Source organism: Eucyclogobius newberryi, unplaced genomic scaffold (genome assembly GCF_026437365.1).
Source record: "Eucyclogobius newberryi isolate DKJ021-1_F unplaced genomic scaffold, fEucNew1.0.hap1 SCAF_10, whole genome shotgun sequence".
In the NCBI taxonomy this organism is placed as follows: Eukaryota; Metazoa; Chordata; class Actinopteri; order Gobiiformes; family Gobiidae; genus Eucyclogobius; species Eucyclogobius newberryi.
The window spans coordinates 4,149,187-4,165,781 of NW_027315724.1; positions in this window are offsets into that span (position 1 = coordinate 4,149,187).

The following is a 16,595-nucleotide window of genomic DNA, read 5'->3' on the forward strand; positions in this document are numbered from 1 at the left end:
TCCTGTACAGGTCTTATACTGAGAGTCATGTGGTGCCGCGGGTTACTGTACAGGTCTTATACTGAGAGTAATGTGGTGCCTGAGGTTCCTGTACAGGTCTTATACTGAGAGTCATTTGGTGCCGGGGGTTCCTGTGCAGGTCTTATACTGAGAGTCATGTGGTGCCGGGGGTTCCTGTACAGGTCTTATATTGAGAGTCATGTGGTGCCGGGGGTTCCTGTACAGGTCTTATACTGAGAGTCATGTGGTGCCAGGGGTTCCTGTACAGATCTTATACTGAGAGTCATGTGGTGCCAGGGGTTCCTGTACAGGTCTTATGCTGAGAGTCATGTGGTGCCAGGGGTTCCTGTACAGGTCTTATGCTGAGAGTCATGTGGTGCCGGGGGTTCCTGTACAGGTCTTATACTGAGAGTCATGTGGTGCCGGGGGTTCCTGTACAGGTCTTATACTGAGAGTCATGTGGTGCCGGGGGTTCCTGTACAGGTCTTATACTGAGAGTCATGTGGTGCCGGGGGTTCCTGTACAGGTCTTATACTGAGAGTAATGTGGTGCAGGGGGTTACTGTACAGGTCTTATACTGAGAGTAATGTGGTGCCTGAGGTTCCTGTACAGGTCTTATACTGAGAGTCATGTGGTGCCGGGGGTTCCTGTACAGGTCTTATACTGAGAGTCATGTGGTGCCGGGGGTTCCTGTACAGGTCTTATACTGAGAGTCATGTGGTGCCGGAGGTTCCTGTAAAGGTCTTATACTGAGAGTCATGTGGTGCCGGAGGTTCCTGTAAAGGTCTTATACTGAGAGTCATGTGGTGCCGGGGGTTCCTGTGCAGGTCTTATACTGAGAGTCATGTGGTGCCGGGGGTTCCTGTACAGGTCTTATACTGAGAGTCATGTGGTGCCGTGGTTCCTGTACAGGTCTTATACTGAGAGTCATGTGGTGCCGGAGGTTCCTGTAAAGGTCCCATACTGAGAGTAATGTGGTACCGGGGGTTCCTGTACAGGTCTTATACTGAGAGTCATGTGGTGCCTGGGGGTTCCTGTACAGGCCTTATACTGAGAGTAATGTGGTGCCGGGGGTTCCTGTACAGGTCTCATACTGAGAGTAATGTGGTGCCGGGGGTTCCTGTACAGGACTTATACTGAGAGTAATGTGTTGTCGGGGGTTCCTGTACAGGCCTTATACTGAGAGTAATGTGGTGCCGGGGGTTCCTGTAAAGGTCTTATACTGAGAGTAATTTGGTGCCGGGGGTTCCTGTACTGGTCTTATACTGAGAGTAATGTGGTTCCGGGGGTTCCTGTACAGGTCTTATACTGAGAGTCATGTGGTGCAGGGGGTTCCTGTACAGGTCTTATACTGAGAGTCATGTGGTGCCTGAGGTTCCTGTACAGGTCTTATACTGAGAGTCATGTGGTGCCGGGGGTTCCTGTACAGGTCTTATACTGAGAGTCATGTGGTGCCTGAGGTTCCTGTACAGGTCTTATACTGAGAGTCATGTGGTGCTGGGGGTTCCTGTACATGTCTTATACTGAGAGTCATGTGGTGCCGGGGGTTCCTGTACAGGTCTTATACTGAGAGTCATGTGGTGCCAGGGGTTCCTGTACAGGTCTTATACTGAGAGTCATGTGGTGCCAGGGGTTCCTGTACAGGTCTTATGCTGTGAGTCATGTGGTGCCGGGGGTTCCTGTACAGGTCTTATACTGAGAGTCATGTGGTGCCGGGGGTTCCTGTACAGGTCTTATACTGAGAGTCATGTGGTGCAGGGGGTTCCTGTACAGGTCTTATACTGAGAGTCATGTGGTGCCTGAGGTTCCTGTACAGGTCTTATACTGAGAGTCATGTGGTGCCGGGGGTTCCTGTACAGGTCTTATACTGAGAGTCATGTGGTGCCTGAGGTTCCTGTACAGGTCTTATACTGAGAGTCATGTGGTGCCGGGGGTTCCTTTACAGGTCTTATACTGAGAGTCATGTGGTGCCGGGGGTTCCTGTACAGGTCTTATACTGAGAGTCATGTGGTGCCAGGGGTTCCTGTACAGGTCTTATGCTGTGAGTCATGTGGTGCCGGGGGTTCCTGTACAGGTCTTATACTGAGAGTCATGTGGTGCTGGGGGTTCCTGTACAGGTCTTATACTGAGAGTCATGTGGTGCCGGGGGTTCCTGTACAGGTCTTATACTGAGAGTCATGTGGTGCCGGGGGTTCCTGTACAGGTTTTACACTGAGAGACATGTGGTGCCGGGGGTTCCTGTACAGGTCTTATACTGAGAGTCATGTGGTGCCGGGGGTTCCTGTACAGGTCTTATACTGAGAGTCATGTGGTGCCAGGGGTTCCTGTACAGGTCCTATACTGAGAGTCATGTGGTGCCAGGGGTTCCTGTACAGGTCTTATACTGAGAGTCATGTGGTGCCTGAGGTTCCTGTACAGGTCTTATACTGAGAATCATGTGGTGCCGGGGGTTCCTGTACAGGTCTTATACTGAGAGTAATGTGGTGCCGGGGGTTCCTGTACAGGCCTTATACTGAGAGTAATGTGGTGCCTTGGGTTCCTGTACAGGTCTTATACTGAGAGTAATTTGGTGCCGGGGGTTCCTGTACTGGTCTTATACTGAGAGTAATGTGGTGCCGGGGGTTCCTGTACAGGTCTTATACTGAGAGTCATGTGGTGCCGGGGGTTCCTGTACAGGTCTTATACTGAGAGTCATGTGGTGCCTGAGGTTCCTGTACAGGTCTTATACTGAGAGTCATGTGGTGCCGGGGGTTCCTGTACAGGTCTTATACTGAGAGTATAGTGGTGCCGGGGGTTCCTGTACAGGTCTTATACTGAGAGTCATGTGGTGCCGGGGGTTCCTGTGCAGGTCTTATACTGAGAGTCATGTGGTGCCGGGGGTTCCTGTACAGGTCTTACACTGAGAGTCATGTGGTGCCGGGGGTTCCTGTACAGGTCTTATACTGAGAGTAATGTGGTGCCGGGGGTTCCTGTACAGGTCTTATACTGAGAGTATAGTGGTGCCGGGGGTTCCTGTACAGGTCTTATACTGAGAGTAATGTGGTAACGGGGGTTCCTGTACAGGCCTTATACTGAGAGTAATGTGGTGCCGGGGGTTCCTGTACAGGTCTTATACTGAGAGTAATGTGGTGCCGGTGGTTCCTGTACAGGCCTTATACTGAGAGTAATGTGGTGCCGGGGGTTCCTGTAAAGGTCCCATACTGAGAGTAATGTGGTACCGGGGTTCCTGTATAGATCTTATACTGAGAGTCATGTGGTGCTTGGGGTTCCTGTACAGGCCTTATACTGAGAGTAATGTGGTGCCGGGGGTTCCTGTACAGACCTTATACTGAGAGTAATGTGGTGCCGGGGGTTCCTGTACAGGTCTTATACTGAGAGTCAAGTGGTGCCTGAGGTTCCTGTACAGGTCTTATACTGAGAGTCATGTGGTGCCGGGGGTTCCAGTACAGGTCTTATACTGAGAGTCATGTGGTGCTGGGGGTTCCTGTACAGGCCTTATACTGAGAGTAATGTGGTGCCGAGGGTTCCTGTACAGGTCTTATACTGAGAGTAATGTGGTGCCTGAGGTTCCTGTACAGGCCTTATACTGAGAGTCATGTGGTTCCGGGGGTTCCTGTACAGGCCTTATACTGAGAGTCATGTGGTGCCGGGGGTTCCTGTACAGGTCTTATACTGAGAGTCATGTGGTGCCGGTGGTTACTGTACACGTCTTATACTGAGAGAAATGTGGTTCCGGGGGTTCCTGTACAGGTCCCATACTGAGAGTAATGTGGTACCGGGGGTTCCTGTACACGTCTTATACTGAGAGTAATGTGGTGCCGGGGGTTCCTGTACAGGCCTTATACTGTGAGTAATGTGGTGCCGGGGGTTCCTGTACAGGTCTTATACTGAGAGTAATGTGGTGCCGGGGGTTCCTGTACAGGTCTTATACTGAGAGTAATGTGGTGCCGGGGGGTCCTGTACAGGTCTCATACTGAGAGTAATGTGGTGCCGGGGGTTCCTGTACAGGTCTTATACTGAGAGTAATGTGGTGCCGGGGGTTCCTGTACAGGTCTTATACTGAGAGTCATATAGTGCCGGGGGTTCCTGTACAGGTCTTATACTGAGAGTCATGTGGTGCCTGAGTTTCCTGTACAGGTCTTTTACTGAGAGTAATGTGGTGCCGGGGGTTCATGTACAGGTCTTATACAGAGAGTAATGTGGTTCCGGGGGTTCCTGTACAGGTCCCATACTGAGAGTCATGTGGTTCCGGGGGTTCCTGTACAGGCCTTATACTGAGAGTAATGTGGTGCCGGGGGTTCCTGTACAGGCCTTATACTGAGAGTAATGTGGTGCCGGGGGTTCCTGTACAGGTCTTATACTGAGAGTCAAGTGGTGCCTGAGGTTCCTGTACAGGTCTTATACTGAGAGTCATGTAGTGCCGGGGGTTCCTGTACAGGTCTTATACTGAGAGTAATGTGGTGCCTGAGGTTCCTGTACAGGCCTTATACTGAGAGTCATGTGGTGCCGGGGGTTCCTGTACAGGTCTTATACTGAGAGTCATGTGGTGCCTGAGGTTCCTGTACAGGTCTTATACTGAGAGTCATGTGGTGCCGGGGGTTCCTGTACAGGTCTTATACTGAGAGTCATGTGGTGCCAGGGGTTCCTGTACAGGTCTTATGCTGTGAGTCATGTGGTGGTTCCTGTACAGGTCTTATACTGAGAGTCATGTGGTGCCGGGGGTTCCTGTACAGGTATTATACTGAGAGTCATGTGGTGCCGGGGGTTCCTGTACAGGTCTTATACTGAGAGTCATGTGGTGCCGGGAGATCCTGTACAGGTTTTACACTGAGAGTCATGTGGTGCCGGGGGTTCCTGTACAGGTCTTATACTGAGAGTCATGTGGTGCCGGGGGTTCCTGTACAGGCCTTATACTGAGAGTAATGTGGTACCAGGGGTTCCTGTACAGGTCTTATACTGAGAGTCATGTGGTGCCAGGGGTTCCTGTACAGGTCTTATACTGAGAGTCATGTGGTGCCAGGGGTTCCTGTACAGGTCTTATACTGAGAGTCATGTGGTGCCTGAGGTTCCTGTACAGGTCTTATACTGAGAGTCATGTGGTGCCGGGGGTTCCTGTACAGGTCTTATACTGAGAGTAATGTGGTGCCGGGGGTTCCTGTACAGGCCTTATACTGAGAGTAATGTGGTGCCTTGGGTTCCTGTACAGGTCTTATACTGAGAGTCATGTGGTGCCGGGGGTTCCTGTACAGGTCTTATACTGAGAGTCATGTGGTGCCGGGGGTTCCTGTACAGGTCTTATACTGAGAGTCATGTGGTGCCTGAGGTTCCTGTATAGGTATTATACTGAGAGTCATGTGGTGCCGGGGGTTCCTGTACAGGTTTTATACTGAGAGTAATGTGGTGCCGGGGGTTCCTGTACAGGTCTTATACTGAGAGTATAGTGGTGCCGGGGGTTCCTGTACAGGTCTTATACTGAGAGTAATGTGGTACCGGGGGTTCCTGTACAGGCCTTGTACTGAGAGTAATGTGGTGCCGGGGGTTCCTGTACAGGTCTTATACTGAGAGTAATGTGGTGCCGGAGGTTCCTGCACAGGCCTTATACTGAGAGTAATGTGGTGCCGGGGGTTCCTGTAAAGGTCCCATACTGAGAGTAATGTGGTACCGGGGTTCCTGTACAGATTTTATACTGAGAGTCATGTGGTGCTGGGGGTTCCTGTACAGGCCTTATGCTGAGAGTAATGTGGTGCCGGGGGTTCGTGTACAGGCCTTATACTGAGAGTGATGTGGTGCCGGGGGTTCCTGTACAGGTCTTATACTGAGAGTAATGTGGTGCCGGGGGTTCCTGTACAGGCCTTATACTGAGAGTAATGTGGTGCCTGAGGTTCCTGTACAGGTCTTATACTGAGAGTCATTTGGTGCCGGGGGTTCCTGTGCAGGTCTTATACTGAGAGTCATGTGGTGCCGGGGGTTCCTGTACAGGTCTTATACTGAGAGTCATGTGGTGCCGGGGGTTCCTGTACAGGTCTTATACTGAGAGTCATGTGGTGCCAGGGGTTCCTGTACAGATCTTATACTGAGAGTCATGTGGTGCCAGGGGTTCCTGTACAGGTCTTATGCTGAGAGTCATGTGGTGCCAGGGGTTCCTGTACAGGTCTTATGCTGAGAGTCATGTGGTGCCGGGGGTTCCTGTACAGGTCTTATACTGAGAGTCATGTGGTGCCGGGGGTTCCTGTACAGGTCTTATACTGAGAGTCATGTGGTGCCGGGGGTTCCTGTACAGGTCTTATACTGAGAGTCATGTGGTGCCGGGGGTTCCTGTACAGGTCTTATACTGAGAGTAATGTGGTGCAGGGGGTTACTGTACAGGTCTTATACTGAGAGTAATGTGGTGCCTGAGGTTCCTGTACAGGTCTTATACTGAGAGTCATGTGGTGCCGGGGGTTCCTGTACTGGTCTTATACTGAGAGTCATGTGGTGCCGGGGGTTCCTGTACAGGTCTTATACTGAGAGTCATGTGGTGCCGGAGGTTCCTGTAAAGGTCTTATACTGAGAGTCATGTGGTGCCGGGGGTTCCTGTGCAGGTCTTATACTGAGAGTCATGTGGTGCCGGGGGTTCCTGTACAGGTCTTATACTGAGAGTCATGTGGTGCCGTGGTTCCTGTACAGGTCTTATACTGAGAGTCATGTGGTGCCGGAGGTTCCTGTAAAGGTCCCATACTGAGAGTAATGTGGTACCGGGGGTTCCTGTACAGGTCTTATACTGAGAGTCATGTGGTGCCTGGGGGTTCCTGTACAGGCCTTATACTGAGAGTAATGTGGTGCCGGGGGTTCCTGTACAGGTCTCATACTGAGAGTAATGTGGTGCCGGGGGTTCCTGTACAGGACTTATACTGAGAGTAATGTGTTGTCGGGGGTTCCTGTACAGGCCTTATACTGAGAGTAATGTGGTGCCGGGGGTTCCTGTAAAGGTCTTATACTGAGAGTAATTTGGTGCCGGGGGTTCCTGTACTGGTCTTATACTGAGAGTAATGTGGTTCCGGGGGTTCCTGTACAGGTCTTATACTGAGAGTCATGTGGTGCAGGGGGTTCCTGTACAGGTCTTATACTGAGAGTCATGTGGTGCCTGAGGTTCCTGTACAGGTCTTATACTGAGAGTCATGTGGTGCCGGGGGTTCCTGTACAGGTCTTATACTGAGAGTCATGTGGTGCCTGAGGTTCCTGTACAGGTCTTATACTGAGAGTCATGTGGTGCTGGGGGTTCCTGTACAGGTCTTATACTGAGAGTCATGTGGTGCCGGGGGTTCCTGTACAGGTCTTATACTGAGAGTCATGTGGTGCCAGGGGTTCCTGTACAGGTCTTATACTGAGAGTCATGTGGTGCCAGGGGTTCCTGTACAGGTCTTATGCTGTGAGTCATGTGGTGCCGGGGGTTCCTGTACAGGTCTTATACTGAGAGTCATGTGGTGCCGGGGGTTCCTGTACAGGTCTTATACTGAGAGTCATGTGGTGCAGGGGGTTCCTGTACAGGTCTTATACTGAGAGTCATGTGGTGCCTGAGGTTCCTGTACAGGTCTTATACTGAGAGTCATGTGGTGCCGGGGGTTCCTGTACAGGTCTTATACTGAGAGTCATGTGGTGCCTGAGGTTCCTGTACAGGTCTTATACTGAGAGTCATGTGGTGCCGGGGGTTCCTGTACAGGTCTTATACTGAGAGTCATGTGGTGCCGGGGGTTCCTGTACAGGTCTTATACTGAGAGTCATGTGGTGCCAGGGGTTCCTGTACAGGTCTTATGCTGTGAGTCATGTGGTGCCGGGGGTTCCTGTACAGGTCTTATACTGAGAGTCATGTGGTGCTGGGGGTTCCTGTACAGGTCTTATACTGAGAGTCATGTGGTGCCGGGGGTTCCTGTACAGGTCTTATACTGAGAGTCATGTGGTGCCGGGGGTTCCTGTACAGGTTTTACACTGAGAGACATGTGGTGCCGGGGGTTCCTGTACAGGTCTTATACTGAGAGTCATGTGGTGCCGGGGGTTCCTGTACAGGTCTTATACTGAGAGTCATGTGGTGCCAGGGGTTCCTGTACAGGTCCTATACTGAGAGTCATGTGGTGCCAGGGGTTCCTGTACAGGTCTTATACTGAGAGTCATGTGGTGCCTGAGGTTCCTGTACAGGTCTTATACTGAGAATCATGTGGTGCCGGGGGTTCCTGTACAGGTCTTATACTGAGAGTAATGTGGTGCCGGGGGTTCCTGTACAGGCCTTATACTGAGAGTAATGTGGTGCCTTGGGTTCCTGTACAGGTCTTATACTGAGAGTAATTTGGTGCCGGGGGTTCCTGTACTGGTCTTATACTGAGAGTAATGTGGTGCCGGGGGTTCCTGTACAGGTCTTATACTGAGAGTCATGTGGTGCCGGGGGTTCCTGTACAGGTCTTATACTGAGAGTCATGTGGTGCCTGAGGTTCCTGTACAGGTCTTATACTGAGAGTCATGTGGTGCCGGGGGTTCCTGTACAGGTCTTATACTGAGAGTATAGTGGTGCCGGGGGTTCCTGTACAGGTCTTATACTGAGAGTCATGTGGTGCCGGGGGTTCCTGTGCAGGTCTTATACTGAGAGTCATGTGGTGCCGGGGGTTCCTGTACAGGTCTTACACTGAGAGTCATGTGGTGCCGGGGGTTCCTGTACAGGTCTTATACTGAGAGTAATGTGGTGCCGGGGGTTCCTGTACAGGTCTTATACTGAGAGTATAGTGGTGCCGGGGGTTCCTGTACAGGTCTTATACTGAGAGTAATGTGGTAACGGGGGTTCCTGTACAGGCCTTATACTGAGAGTAATGTGGTGCCGGGGGTTCCTGTACAGGTCTTATACTGAGAGTAATGTGGTGCCGGTGGTTCCTGTACAGGCCTTATACTGAGAGTAATGTGGTGCCGGGGGTTCCTGTAAAGTCCCATACTGAGAGTAATGTGGTACCGGGGTTCCTGTATAGATCTTATACTGAGAGTCATGTGGTGCTTGGGGTTCCTGTACAGGCCTTATACTGAGAGTAATGTGGTGCCGGGGGTTCCTGTACAGACCTTATACTGAGAGTAATGTGGTGCCGGGGGTTCCTGTACAGGTCTTATACTGAGAGTCAAGTGGTGCCTGAGGTTCCTGTACAGGTCTTATACTGAGAGTCATGTGGTGCCGGGGGTTCCAGTACAGGTCTTATACTGAGAGTCATGTGGTGCTGGGGGTTCCTGTACAGGCCTTATACTGAGAGTAATGTGGTGCCGAGGGTTCCTGTACAGGTCTTATACTGAGAGTAATGTGGTGCCTGAGGTTCCTGTACAGGCCTTATACTGAGAGTCATGTGGTTCCGGGGGTTCCTGTACAGGCCTTATACTGAGAGTCATGTGGTGCCGGGGGTTCCTGTACAGGTCTTATACTGAGAGTCATGTGGTGCCGGTGGTTCCTGTACGCGTCTTATACTGAGAGAAATGTGGTTCCGGGGGTTCCTGTACAGGTCCCATACTGAGAGTAATGTGGTACCGGGGGTTCCTGTACACGTCTTATACTGAGAGTAATGTGGTGCCGGGGGTTCCTGTACAGGCCTTATACTGTGAGTAATGTGGTGCCGGGGGTTCCTGTACAGGTCTTATACTGAGAGTAATGTGGTGCCGGGGGTTCCTGTACAGGTCTTATACTGAGAGTAATGTGGTGCCGGGGGGTCCTGTACAGGTCTCATACTGAGAGTAATGTGGTGCCGGGGGTTCCTGTACAGGTCTTATACTGAGAGTAATGTGGTGCCGGGGGTTCCTGTACAGGTCTTATACTGAGAGTCATATAGTGCCGGGGGTTCCTGTACAGGTCTTATACTGAGAGTCATGTGGTGCCTGAGTTTCCTGTACAGGTCTTTTACTGAGAGTAATGTGGTGCCGGGGGTTCATGTACAGGTCTTATACAGAGAGTAATGTGGTTCCGGGGGTTCCTGTACAGGTCCCATACTGAGAGTCATGTGGTTCCGGGGGTTCCTGTACAGGCCTTATACTGAGAGTAATGTGGTGCCGGGGGTTCCTGTACAGGCCTTATACTGAGAGTAATGTGGTGCCGGGGGTTCCTGTACAGGTCTTATACTGAGAGTCAAGTGGTGCCTGAGGTTCCTGTACAGGTCTTATACTGAGAGTCATGTAGTGCCGGGGGTTCCTGTACAGGTCTTATACTGAGAGTAATGTGGTGCCTGAGGTTCCTGTACAGGCCTTATACTGAGAGTCATGTGGTGCCGGGGGTTCCTGTACAGGTCTTATACTGAGAGTCATGTGGTGCCTGAGGTTCCTGTACAGGTCTTATACTGAGAGTCATGTGGTGCCGGGGGTTCCTGTACAGGTCTTATACTGAGAGTCATGTGGTGCCAGGGGTTCCTGTACAGGTCTTATGCTGTGAGTCATGTGGTGGTTCCTGTACAGGTCTTATACTGAGAGTCATGTGGTGCCGGGGGTTCCTGTACAGGTATTATACTGAGAGTCATGTGGTGCCGGGGGTTCCTGTACAGGTCTTATACTGAGAGTAATGTGGTGCCGGGGGTTCCTGTACAGGCCTTATACTGAGAGTAATGTGGTGCCTTGGGTTCCTGTACAGGTCTTATACTGAGAGTCATGTGGTGCCGGGGGTTCCTGTACAGGTCTTATACTGAGAGTCATGTGGTGCCGGGGGTTCCTGTACAGGTCTTATACTGAGAGTCATGTGGTGCCTGAGGTTCCTGTACAGGTATTATACTGAGAGTCATGTGGTGCCGGGGGTTCCTGTACAGGTTTTATACTGAGAGTAATGTGGTGCCGGGGGTTCCTGTACAGGTCTTATACTGAGAGTATAGTGGTGCCGGGGGTTCCTGTACAGGTCTTATACTGAGAGTAATGTGGTACCGGGGGTTCCTGTACAGGCCTTATACTGAGAGTAATGTGGTGCCGGGGGTTCCTGTACAGGTCTTATACTGAGAGTAATGTGGTGCCGGAGGTTCCTGCACAGGCCTTATACTGAGAGTAATGTGGTGCCGGGGGTTCCTGTAAAGGTCCCATACTGAGAGTAATGTGGTACCGGGGTTCCTGTACAGATTTTATACTGAGAGTCATGTGGTGCTGGGGGTTCCTGTACAGGCCTTATACTGAGAGTAATGTGGTTCCGGGGGTTCGTGTACAGGCCTTATACTGAGAGTGATGTGGTGCCGGGGGTTCCTGTACAGGCCTTATACTGAGAGTAATGTGGTTCCGGGGGTTCCTGTACAGGTCCCATACTGAGAGTCATGTGGTGCCTGGGGTTCCTGTGCAGGCCTTATACTGAGAGTAATGTGGTGCCGGGGGTTCCTGTACAGGCCTTATACTGAGAGTAATGTGGTGCCGGGGGTTCCTGTACAGGTCTTATACTGAGAGTCATGTGGTGCCGGGGGTTCCTGTACAGGTCTTATACTGAGAGTCATGTGGTGCTGGGGGTTCCTGTACAGGCCTTATACTGAGAGTAATGTGTTGCCGGGGGTTCCTGTACAGGTCTTATACTGAGAGTAATGTGGTGCCAGAGGTTCCTGTACAGGCCTTATACTGAGAGTAATGTGGTGCCGGGGGTTCCTGTACAGGTCTTATACTGAGAGTCATGTGGTGCCGGGGGTTCCTGTACAGGTCTTATACTGAGAGTCATGTGGTGCTGGGGGTTCCTGTACAGGCCTTATACTGAGAGTAATGTGGTGCCGGGGGTTCCTGTACAGGTCTTATACTGAGAGTAATGTGGTGCCTGAGGTTCCTGTACAGGCCTTATACTGAGAGTCATGTGGTTCCGGGGGTTCCTGTACAAGCCTTATACTGAGAGTCATGTGGTGCCTGAGGTTCCTGTACAGGCCTTATACTGAGAGTCATGTGGTTCCGGGGGTTCCTGTACAGGCCTTATACTGAGAGTCATGTAGTGCCGGGGGTTCCTGTACAGGTCTTATACTGAGAGTCATGTGGTGCCGGTGGTTCCTGTGCAGGCCTTATACTGAGAGTAATGTGGTGCCGGGGGTTCCTGTACAGGCCTTATACTGAGAGTATAGTGGTGCCGGGGGTTCCTGTACAGGTCTTATACTGAGAGTCATGTGGTGCCGGGGGTTCCTGTACAAGCCTTATACTGAGAGTAATGTGGTGCCGGGGGTTCCTGTACAGGTCTTATACTGAGAGTCAAGTGGTGCCTGAGGTTCCTGTACAGGTCTTATACTGAGAGTCATGTAGTGCCGGGGGTTCCTGTACAGGTCTTATACTGAGAGTAATGTGGTGCCTGAGGTTCCTGTACAGGCCTTATACTGAGAGTCATGTGGTGCCGGGGGTTCCTGTACAGGTCTTATACTGAGAGTCATGTGGTGCCTGAGGTTCCTGTACAGGTCTTATACTGAGAGTCATGTGGTGCCGGGGGTTCCTGTACAGGTCTTATACTGAGAGTCATGTGGTGCCAGGGGTTCCTGTACAGGTCTTATGCTGTGAGTCATGTGGTGGTTCCTGTACAGGTCTTATACTGGGAGTCATGTGGTGCCGGGGGTTCCTGTACAGGTATTATACTGAGAGTCATGTGGTGCCGGGGGTTCCTGTACAGGTCTTATACTGAGAGTCATGTGGTGCCGGGGGTTCCTGTACAGGTTTTACACTGAGAGTCATGTGGTGCCGGGGGTTCCTGTACAGGTCTTATACTGAGAGTCATGTGGTGCCGGGGGTTCCTGTACAGGCCTTATACTGAGAGTAATGTGGTACCAGGGGTTCCTGTACAGGTCTTATACTGAGAGTCATGTGGGGCCAGGGGTTCCTGTACAGGTCTTATACTGAGAGTCATGTGGTGCCAGGGGTTCCTGTACAGGTCTTATACTGAGAGTCATGTGGTGCCTGAGGTTCCTGTACAGGTCTTATACTGAGAGTCATGTGGTGCCGGGGGTTCCTGTACAGGTCTTATACTGAGAGTAATGTGGTGCCGGGGGTTCCTGTACAGGCCTTATACTGAGAGTAATGTGGTGCCTTGGGTTCCTGTACAGGTCTTATACTGAGAGTCATGTGGTGCCGGGGGTTCCTGTACAGGTCTTATACTGAGAGTCATGTGGTGCCGGGGGTTCCTGTACAGGTCTTATACTGAGAGTCATGTGGTGCCTGAGGTTCCTGTACAGGTATTATACTGAGAGTCATGTGGTGCCGGGGGTTCCTGTACAGGTTTTATACTGAGAGTAATGTGGTGCCGGGGGTTCCTGTACAGGTCTTATACTGAGAGTATAGTGGTGCCGGGGGTTCCTGTACAGGTCTTATACTGAGAGTAATGTGGTACCGGGGGTTCCTGTACAGGCCTTATACTGAGAGTAATGTGGTGCCGGGGGTTCCTGTACAGGTCTTATACTGAGAGTAATGTGGTGCCGGAGGTTCCTGCACAGGCCTTATACTGAGAGTAATGTGGTGCCGGGGGTTCCTGTAAAGGTCCCATACTGAGAGTAATGTGGTACCGGGGTTCCTGTACAGATTTTATACTGAGAGTCATGTGGTGCTGGGGGTTCCTGTACAGGCCTTATACTGAGAGTAATGTGGTGCCGGGGGTTCGTGTACAGGCCTTATACTGAGAGTGATGTGGTGCCGGGGGTTCCTGTACAGGCCTTATACTGAGAGTAATGTGGTTCCGGGGGTTCCTGTACAGGTCCCATACTGAGAGTCATGTGGTGCCGGGGGTTCCTGTACAGGCCTTATACTGAGAGTAATGTGGTGCCGGGGGTTCCTGTACAGGCCTTATACTGAGAGTAATGTGGTGCCGGGGGTTCCTGTACAGGTCTTATACTGAGAGTCATGTGGTGCCGGGGGTTCCTGTACAGGTCTTATACTGAGAGTCATGTGGTGCTGGGGGTTCCTGTACAGGCCTTATACTGAGAGTAATGTGGTGCCGGGGGTTCCTGTACAGGTCTTATACTGAGAGTAATGTGGTGCCTGAGGTTCCTGTACAGGCCTTATACTGAGAGTCATGTGGTTCCGGGGGTTCCTGTACAGGCCTTATACTGAGAGTCATGTGGTGCCAGGGGTTCCTGTAAAGGTCTTATACTGAGAGTCATGTGGTGCCGGTGGTTCGTGTACACGTCTTATACTGAGAGTAATGTGGTTCCGGGGGTTCCTGTACAGGTCCCATACTGAGAGTAATGTGGTACCGCGGGTTCCTGTACACGTCTTATACTGAGAGTAATGTGGTGCCGGGGGTTCCTGTACAGGCCTTATACTGAGAGTAATGTGGTGCCGGGGGTTCCTGTACAGGTCTTATAATGAGAGTAATGTGTTGTCGGGGGTTCCTGTACAGGCCTTATACTGAGAGTCATGTGGTGCCGGGGGTTCCTTTACAGGTCTTATACTGAGAGTCATGTGGTGCCTGAGGTTCCTGTACAGGTCTTATACTGAGAGTCATGTGGTGCCGGGGGTTCCTGTACAGGTCTTATACTGAGAGTCATGTGGTGCCTGAGGTTCCTGTACAGGTCTTATACTGAGAGTCATGTGGTGCCGGGGGTTCCTGTACAGGTCTTATACTGAGAGTCATGTGGTGCCGGAGGTTCCTGCACAGGCCTTATACTGAGAGTAATGTGGTGCCGGGGGTTCCTGTAAAGGTCCCATACTGAGAGTAATGTGGTACCGGGGTTCCTGTACAGATTTTATACTGAGAGTCATGTGGTGCTGGGGGTTCCTGTACAGGCCTTATACTGAGAGTAATGTGGTGCCGGGGGTTCGTGTACAGGCCTTATACTGAGAGTGATGTGGTGCCAGGGGTTCCTGTACAGGCCTTATACTGAGAGTAATGTGGTTCCGGGGGTTCCTGTACAGGTCCCATACTGAGAGTCATGTGGTGCCGGGGGTTCCTGTACAGGCCTTATACTGAGAGTAATGTGGTGCCGGGGGTTCCTGTACAGGCCTTATACTGAGAGTAATGTGGTGCCGGGGGTTCCTGTACAGGTCTTATACTGAGAGTCATGTGGTGCCGGGGGTTCCTGTACAGGTCTTATATTGAGAGTCATGTGGTGCTGGGGGTTCCTGTACAGGCCTTATACTGAGAGTAATGTGGTGCCGGGGGTTCCTGTACAGGTCTTATACTGAGAGTAATGTGGTGCCAGAGGTTCCTGTACAGGCCTTATACTGAGAGTAATGTGGTACCGGGGGTTCCTGTATAGGCCTTATACAGAGAGTAATGTGGTGCCGGGGGTTCCTGTACAGGTTTTATACTGAGAGTCATGTGGTGCCGGGGGTTCCTGTACAGGCCTTATACTGAGAGTCATGTGGTGCCGGGGGTTCCTGTACAGGTCTTATACTGAGAGTCATGTGGTGCCTGAGGTTCATGTACAGGTCTTATACTGAGAGTCATATGGTGCCGGGGGTTCCTGTACAGGTCTTATACTGAGAGTAATGTGTTGTCGGGGGTTCCTGTACAGGCCTTATACTGAGAGTAATGTGGTGCCGGGGGTTCCTGTACAGGCCTTATGCTGTGAGTAATGTGGTGCCGGGGGTTCCTGTACAGGTCTTATACTGAGAGTAATGTGTTGTCGGGGGTTCCTGTACAGGCCTTATTCTGAGAGTAATGTGGTGCCGGGGTTTCCTGTACAGGTCTTATGCTGAGAGTAATGTGGTGCCGGGGGGTCCTGTACAGGTCTCATACTGAGAGTAATGTGGTGCCGGGGGTTCCTGTACAGGTCTTATACTGAGAGTAATGTGGTGCCGGGGGTTCCTGTACAGGTCTTATACTGAGAGTCATGTGGTGCCAGGGGTTCCTGTACAGGTCTTATACTGAGAGTCATGTGGTGCCTGAGTTTCCTGTACAGGTCTTTTACTGAGAGTAATGTGGTGCCGGGGGTTCCTGTACAGGTCTTATACAGAGAGTAATGTGGTTCCGGGGGTTCCTGTACAGGTCCCATACTGAGAGTCATGTGGTTCCGGGGGTTCCTGTACAGGCCTTATACTGAGAGTAATGTGGTGCCGGGGGTTCCTGTACAGGCCTTATACTGATAGTAATGTGGTGCCGGGGGTTCCTGTACAGGTCTTATACTGAGAGTCAAGTGGTGCCTGAGGTTCCTGTACAGGTCTTATACTGAGAGTCATGTGGTGCCGGGGGTTCCTGTACAGGTCTTATACTGAGAGTAATGTGGTGCCTGAGGTTCCTGTACAGGCCTTATACTGAGAGTCATGTGGTGCCGGGGGTTCCTGTACAGGTCTTATACTGAGAGTCATGTGGTGCCTGAGGTTCCTGTACAGGTCTTATACTGAGAGTCATGTGGTGCCGGGGGTTCCTGTACAGGTCTTATACTGAGAGTCATGTGGTGCCAGGGGTTCCTGTACAGGTCTTATGCTGTGAGTCATGTGGTGGTTCCTGTACAGGTCTTATACTGAGAGTCATGTGGTGCCGGGGGTTCCTGTACAGGTATTATACTGAGAGTCATGTGGTGCCGGGGGTTCCTGTACAGGTCTTATACTGAGAGTCATGTGGTGCCGGGGGTTCCTGTACAGGTTTTACACTGAGAGTCATGTGGTGCCGGGGGTTCTTGTACAGGTCTTATACTGAGAGTCATGTGGTGCCGGGGGTTCCTGTACAGGCCTTATACTGAGAGTAA